The sequence below is a fragment of the Oncorhynchus mykiss genome, chromosome 25 (genome assembly GCF_057628025.1).
Source record: "Oncorhynchus mykiss isolate SJ-2025 chromosome 25, ASM5762802v1, whole genome shotgun sequence".
Classification (NCBI taxonomy): domain Eukaryota; kingdom Metazoa; phylum Chordata; class Actinopteri; order Salmoniformes; family Salmonidae; genus Oncorhynchus; species Oncorhynchus mykiss.
Genome location: NC_143046.1, coordinates 38,830,489 through 38,836,986, shown reverse-complemented (window position 1 = coordinate 38,836,986; position 6,498 = coordinate 38,830,489). Strand labels below are relative to the sequence as shown.

The 6,498-nt window shown below is 40.8% G+C and overlaps 1 long non-coding RNA gene across 1 annotated transcript; it reads right to left on the bottom strand.

Annotated features, from left to right (window-relative positions):
• Positions 1-930: 930 nt before the first annotated feature.
• LOC149971818 (uncharacterized) lies at positions 931-6,239 on the bottom strand. Its single transcript, XR_016491704.1, has 3 exons — positions 5,757-6,239; positions 4,992-5,110; positions 931-4,869 (listed from the first exon to the last, which is right to left on the bottom strand). It is a non-coding gene; the product is annotated as an uncharacterized LOC149971818 (long non-coding RNA).
• Between the last annotated feature and the right edge of the window lie 259 nt (positions 6,240-6,498).

The window sequence follows — 6,498 nt, the reverse complement described above, 5'->3', positions numbered from 1 at the left end:
AGGAACGAGCGGCATTCAGTGGGCTCCCCAGAGTAACACGGCGGGTTATTGATTCTGGGCTCCGGAGATTCGAAAGCCCTGGAAGTGGCCGGTGGATCGAGGCAGAGATGGTGAACCTGTTCTGTGAGGTTGGAGACTTGGGTGGCCAGGGTCTCAACGGCATGTCGAGCAGCAGACACTTCCTGCTCGTGTCTGCCTAGCATCGCTCCCTGGATCCCGACGGCTGAGTGGAGAGGATCCGAAGTCGCTGGGTCCATTCTTGGTCGGATTCTTCTGTTATGGTGAGTGAATGAGGACCCAAAAGCGAATCAACTTAAACAGAGCTTCTTTAATTACCAAACATAGGTAGGCTCAGATGGACCGGCAGATTCCGACAGGACAGGACAAGGTTACAGCAAACATGACGGCAGTCTGGTTCAGGCATGAATGACACAAACAAACAAGAATCCGACAAGGACAGGAGCAGAAACAGAGAGAGATATAGGGACCTAATCAGAGGGAAAAAGGGAACAGGTGGGGAACGGGGTGAATGGGTAGTTAGAGGAGACAAGGGACAGCTGGGGGAAAGCGGGGGAGAAAAGGTAACCTAACACGACCAGCAGAGGGAGACAGGGTGAAGGGAAAGGACAGAGACAAGACAACATGACAGTACATGACAGTAGTAATTAATTTAACATCAAAACATTTTAAAAACAGGAAAATCTGAGGGGGCACGTGCCCTTCTGCCCCCTTTGGGCATGAGGCCTCTGCATGTTATGAAATGGAAATAAATATATACTGTATAGCAAATAAAATCCTGCCCTTATTACAAACTGAACCTGCTGTATCTCACTGTCAATATGACCAGCCACAATAATATCCACACAACATTGCAGATCCACCCACACACGCCAATAGCATACACATTCTTATAAACACGCAAACAACAGCCGCAAGCCATGTTCACTTTAATATTACCTTTGCAACCATGGAATCCACGTAGCAATTCCATACTCCACCTACACAAACATACAACCAGCATCTCACATTTACAGTTGAAGTGGGAAGTTTATATACACCTTAGCCAAATACATGTACATTAAGTTTTTAATAATTCCTGACATTTAATCCTATCAACAATTCCCTGTCACAGGTCAGTTAGGATCACCACTTTATTTTAAGAATGTGAAATGTCAGAATAACAGTAGAGAATGATTTATTTCAGCTTTTATTTCTTTCATCACATTCCCAGTGGATCAGAAGTTTACATACACTCAATTAGTATTTGTTAGCATTGCCTTTAAATTGTTGAACTTGGGTCAAACATTTTGGGTAGCCTTCCACAAGTACCCCACAATAATGTGGGTGGATTTTGGCCCATTCCTCCTGACAGAGCTGGTGTAACTGAGTCAGGTTTGTAGGCCTCCTTGCTCATACAAACATTTTCAGTTCTGCCCACAAATGTTCTATAGGATTGAGTTCAGGGCTTTGTGATGGCCACTCCAATACCTTGACTTTGTTGTCCTTAAGCCATTTTGCCACAACTTTGGAAGTATGCTTGGGGTCATTGTCCATTGGAAGACCCATTTGCGACCAAGATTTAACTTCCTGACTGATGTCTTGAGATGTTGATTCAATATATCCACATAGTTTCCCTTCCTCATGATGCCATCTATTTTGTGAAGTGCACCAGTTCCTCCTGCAGCAAAGCACCCCCACAGCATGATGCTGCCACCCCCGTGCTTCAAGGTTGGGATGGTGTTCTTCGGCTTGCGAACATCCCACCTTTTCCTCCAAAAATAACAAGGGTCATTATGGCCAAACAGTTCTATTTTTGTTTCATCAGACCAGATGACATTTCTCATAAAAGTACGATCTTTGTCCCCATGTGCAGTAGGTAACCGTAGTCTGGCTTTTTTGGAGCAGTGGCTTCTTCCTTGCTGAGCAGCCTTTCAGGTTATGTTGATATAGTACTCGTTTTACTGTAGATATATATATATATACTTTTGTAACTGTTTCCTCCAGCATCTTCACTCTCTTCACTCTCTCTCTCTTTTGTTGTTGTTCTGGGATTGATTTGCACTTTTTGCACCAAAGTACATTCACCTCAATGAGACAGAACGAGTCTCCTTCCTGAGCGATATGATGGCTGCATGGTCCCATGGTGTTTATACTTGCATTCTATTGTTCGCACAGATGAACGTGGTACCTTCAGGCGTTTGGAAATTGCTCCCAAGGATGAACCAGACTTGTGGAGGTCTGCAATTTTATTCTGAGGTCTTGGCTGATTTCTTTTGATTTTCCCATGATGTCAAGCAAAGAGGCACTGAGTTTGAAGGTAGGCCTTGAAATTCATCCACAGGTACACCTCCAATTGACTCAAATTATGTTAATTAGCCTATCAGAAGCTTCTAAAGACATGACATATTCTTCTGAAATTTTCCAAGCTGTTTAAAGGCACAGTCAACTTAGTATATGTAAACTTCTGACCCACTGGAATTGTGATACAGTGAATGATAAGTGAAATAATCTGTCTGTAAACAATTGTTGGAAAAATTACTTGTGTCATGAACAAAGTAGATGTTCGAACCGACTTGACAAACTATAGTTTTTTTAACAAGAAATTTGTGGAGTGGTTGAAAAACGAGTTTTAATGACTCCAACCTAAGTGTATGTAATACTTCATAACCCAAGACAACAATGACAATGCAAGTAACTTCATACAACCGTAAAACTTAAGGAAAAACTATTTTGGGGAATGTGGCATTGCTGCAGATGTAGGATCTTAATTTTAACAGTTTGCTACAGCAAGATAAATAATCTTGCAGCGACAGGAAATCAGAATTATTAAGTGGCTTATAATTAATGGCCATTTTTGTAGGGATTAATATACTTTTCATAAGGAAAATTCAATTCTGACACTTTAAAGTGAAGATTACAAACTTCAGAATCCTCAAAGTTTTAAAGGAAAGTTATGCTGCAACAGGTTGACCAAATTAAGATCCTTCATCTCTAGATTGCTGTGTTGCTAAATGACCCTTTACGTTTCCCCCTACCGGCTTGTGATGAATAGTCGTGGCGTGTTGCTGTATTGGGCTGTAACAGGGCATGCAAGGCCTCCAGCACTCATCTATTTGGCCTTTTGATCTATCAGCCCCATCTGGAGATGTTCATACCAACAGGCCCTCATGGCTTGACTGAAGCTTATTGCTTCAGATAAACTGTATCCATCTTCCTCTGTAATAGTTTACTGAAGATGTGTTGTTGGTACACTGTTTTCTCCATGGAGCGATCTGATAGTAGGGACAAGGTCGAATGGGATGTAATGCTGAATGGGAAGCTCGTAAAGTCACACGGGAAGATTGATGGCAAATATTGTGATTTTAGATAGAGTTACTGCATTGAGGATTTCAATACTTGTTTGCGGAATTAACAAGTTATTAATTAATAAAGGAATACGTGTGTCAATGCCAAATAGCACGGTTCAAGGGGATACTAAAAAAGCTAAGCAGAGACCCATCTACCTCAATACAATTTGCTACTAGGCTACATGTAGTGAAAGGATCTATCAATATTCAAATGAAAATAGGCCAAATCTCTAAAACAATAAATTTTATGCATAATTAAGCTTTCAGTGACAGAGTCATCCTGGACATACAGTATAGCGTAGACAGACCGTGTGGACAGATCAGCTAGCTTGAGAGTCTGTTACTCACAGCTCAACACTTCTGGTGGGAGTGTTCAGAACAATAGCTTTGAAACCACCTCGTCCTTTGGGGCCAGAACGGACTGTGGCGACAGGTGCTGCTCTGCTCTTTTAAATGGCTAGCTTCTGGTTCTCTCAAGCTCCATCTCTATTTTACTTTACCTACGTCCGGGACTAACCGTTGCTACCAACCCTGGAGAAAGTCAAGTGCCAAAGTACCTCTACAGTATTGCATTTATTTGCTATTTTTTCCCTCTCCTGCACTATCCCTTGCTGTCTGTGCAATTATCGCTGTCATTATACGGTTGGATGAGTAAAGATTGCCGGTGGCAAACAGGGAGAGAGGCAAACATGGAGACACAGCTGAGTGAGTGTGCGTGTGTGTGTGTGTGTGTGTGTGTGTGTGTGTGTGTGTGTGTGTATTTGTGTCCAGTCTGAGCGCATGATGTGCCCTCTACATTTGTAATGTGAAACATTCTAATGCATTTCCTAAATGTTGCACATTTAATAACATATATGACCGACCATCTTGATTCGGTCTTATGTAGCAACATTTGAAATTGTGTTTTTTACATTGGATAAAAGCAGAGACACAAAGCTACAACATTGAATATCATACACTGCATTTTTGAGGAATAATGGGAAAGTAATTCTGCTTTGAAAGTTAATAAACTTGTAACCTCAATTTTGAGAAAATGGCCCTTGAATGTTTGAGTACTGGAGAGCTCTCCTTTGTCTACACCCAATCAGCATTTTTCACATCCTCTTAAGCCAGCCCCATCAGGGGTAAAGTGGCTAAGCAGCGGGATTAAAAAAATAGTAGCAGCAACGTATGGCTTGTGTGTTAGGAAAGAATCATGTGAATAGAGGCACTGTAGATAGTGCTGATGACTGATTCGTCCGAACTATGCATGAACAAGGGAATCTATTTTCTGAGAGCCTGTTTCTGTCCAGCCCTTGACTTTGGTGCAGGGCATGTGACGTCCATAGCCTCTTAGTCGCAAAATTCCCTGATCTTCTCAAAAATATACGTTTGTCTAGCTGTGTCCAGTCGAGGTGGTGCTTGTATAGGCAAACCATCTATGGGAGGAAGGATGTCAACTTTGCGCAGTAGCTGTAACCTTCTCCCCACTGAGTCCATATGCTCCTTGGCGACAACAACACCAGGCTCCAGAGCATCAAAGCTGTAAAACAGGAAATAAAAAATAAATATTTGAAGATATTACAACCTTGCACAACATCAATTCACCTCACAAGTTTTGATAAGAAGGATAACCTCATATAATACAATCAAAATTATATTCACCTGAAGTGCTGGTACTGCTTGATCTGTAGCAGTGGCCTAAAGTACGGAGTCAGGTGTTGTTGCCAACCATAGCTTAACTTGTTATGTCTGCAATCCCGCTAACGGGATCGATATGACAACTACCAGTGAAAATAGAGGGAGACAAATTCAAACCACAGAAATCTCATAATTACAATTCCTAAAACATACGTATTTTACATCATTTTAAAGCTAATCTTGTTGTTCATCCCACCAAAGTGTCAGATTTCAAATATGCTTTTCAGCAAAAGCACAACAAACGATTATGTTAGGTCTCCACCAAACCACAATAAGCACAGCAATTTTCCAGCGAAATATAGCATTCACAAAAAGCAGAAATAGAGGTAAATGAATCACTAACCTTGAATTATCTTCAGATGACACTCATAGGACTTCATGTTACACAATACATGCATGTTTTGTTTGATAAAGTTTATATTTATATCAAAAAATCTGAGTTTACATTGGCGTATTAGATTCACTAATTCCAAAAACATCAAGTGATTTTGCATAGCCACATCGTTTCAACAGAAATGCTCATCATAAATGTAGATGATAATACAAGTTATACACATGGAATTATAGATTTACCTCTTCTTAATGCAACCGCTGTGTCAGATTTCAAAAAAAGTTTACGGAGAAAGCAACCCATGCAATAGTCTGAGACGGAGCTCAGAACAGTAGCCAAATTAGCCTCCATGTTGGAGTCAACAGAAACCAGAAAATACATGATAAATGTTTCCTTACCTTTGAACTTCATCAGAATGCAGTCCTAGGAATCCCAGGTCCACAATAAATGCTTGATATGTTCGAAAATGTCTGTTATTTATGTCCAATTAGCTACTTTGGTCTGCACGTTTGGTAAACAATTCCAAAGTCACAAAGTGTGTCCACTATAACGTGGCGAAATGTCCAAAAGTTCCGTAACAGTCAGTAGAAACATGTCAAACGATGTACTGAATCAATCTTTAGAATGTTGATTACATATATCTTGAATAACATTCCAACCGGAGAATTACAATGACTTCATATGACCGGTGGAACACATGTCCTTCCCCTGTGAACGTGCATGGTGAAAACATGGTCAACTCGTGGCAGTGGTGACTGTTTCCTGTCTCATTCAACCCCCCTTCACATTAGAGTCATCAGACAAAGTTCTATTGACTGTTTACATCTAGTGGAAGGTGTAGGAAGTGAAAACTCATCCATATGTCGCTGTAATTTCAATGAGAGCTTGGATGAAAATCTGCCACCCCCAGAAAAAAATACAAACAGGAAGTGGAATTTCTCAGGTTTTTGCCTGCAATATGAGTTCTGTTATACTCACAGACATAATTCAAACAGTTTTAGAAACTTCAGAGTTTTCTATCCAATACTAATAATAGTATACATATATTAGCAACTGAGACTGAGGAGCTGGCCATTTACAATGGGCACCTTTTCATCCAAGCTACTCAATACTGCCCCTGCAGCCATAAAAGGTTAATCA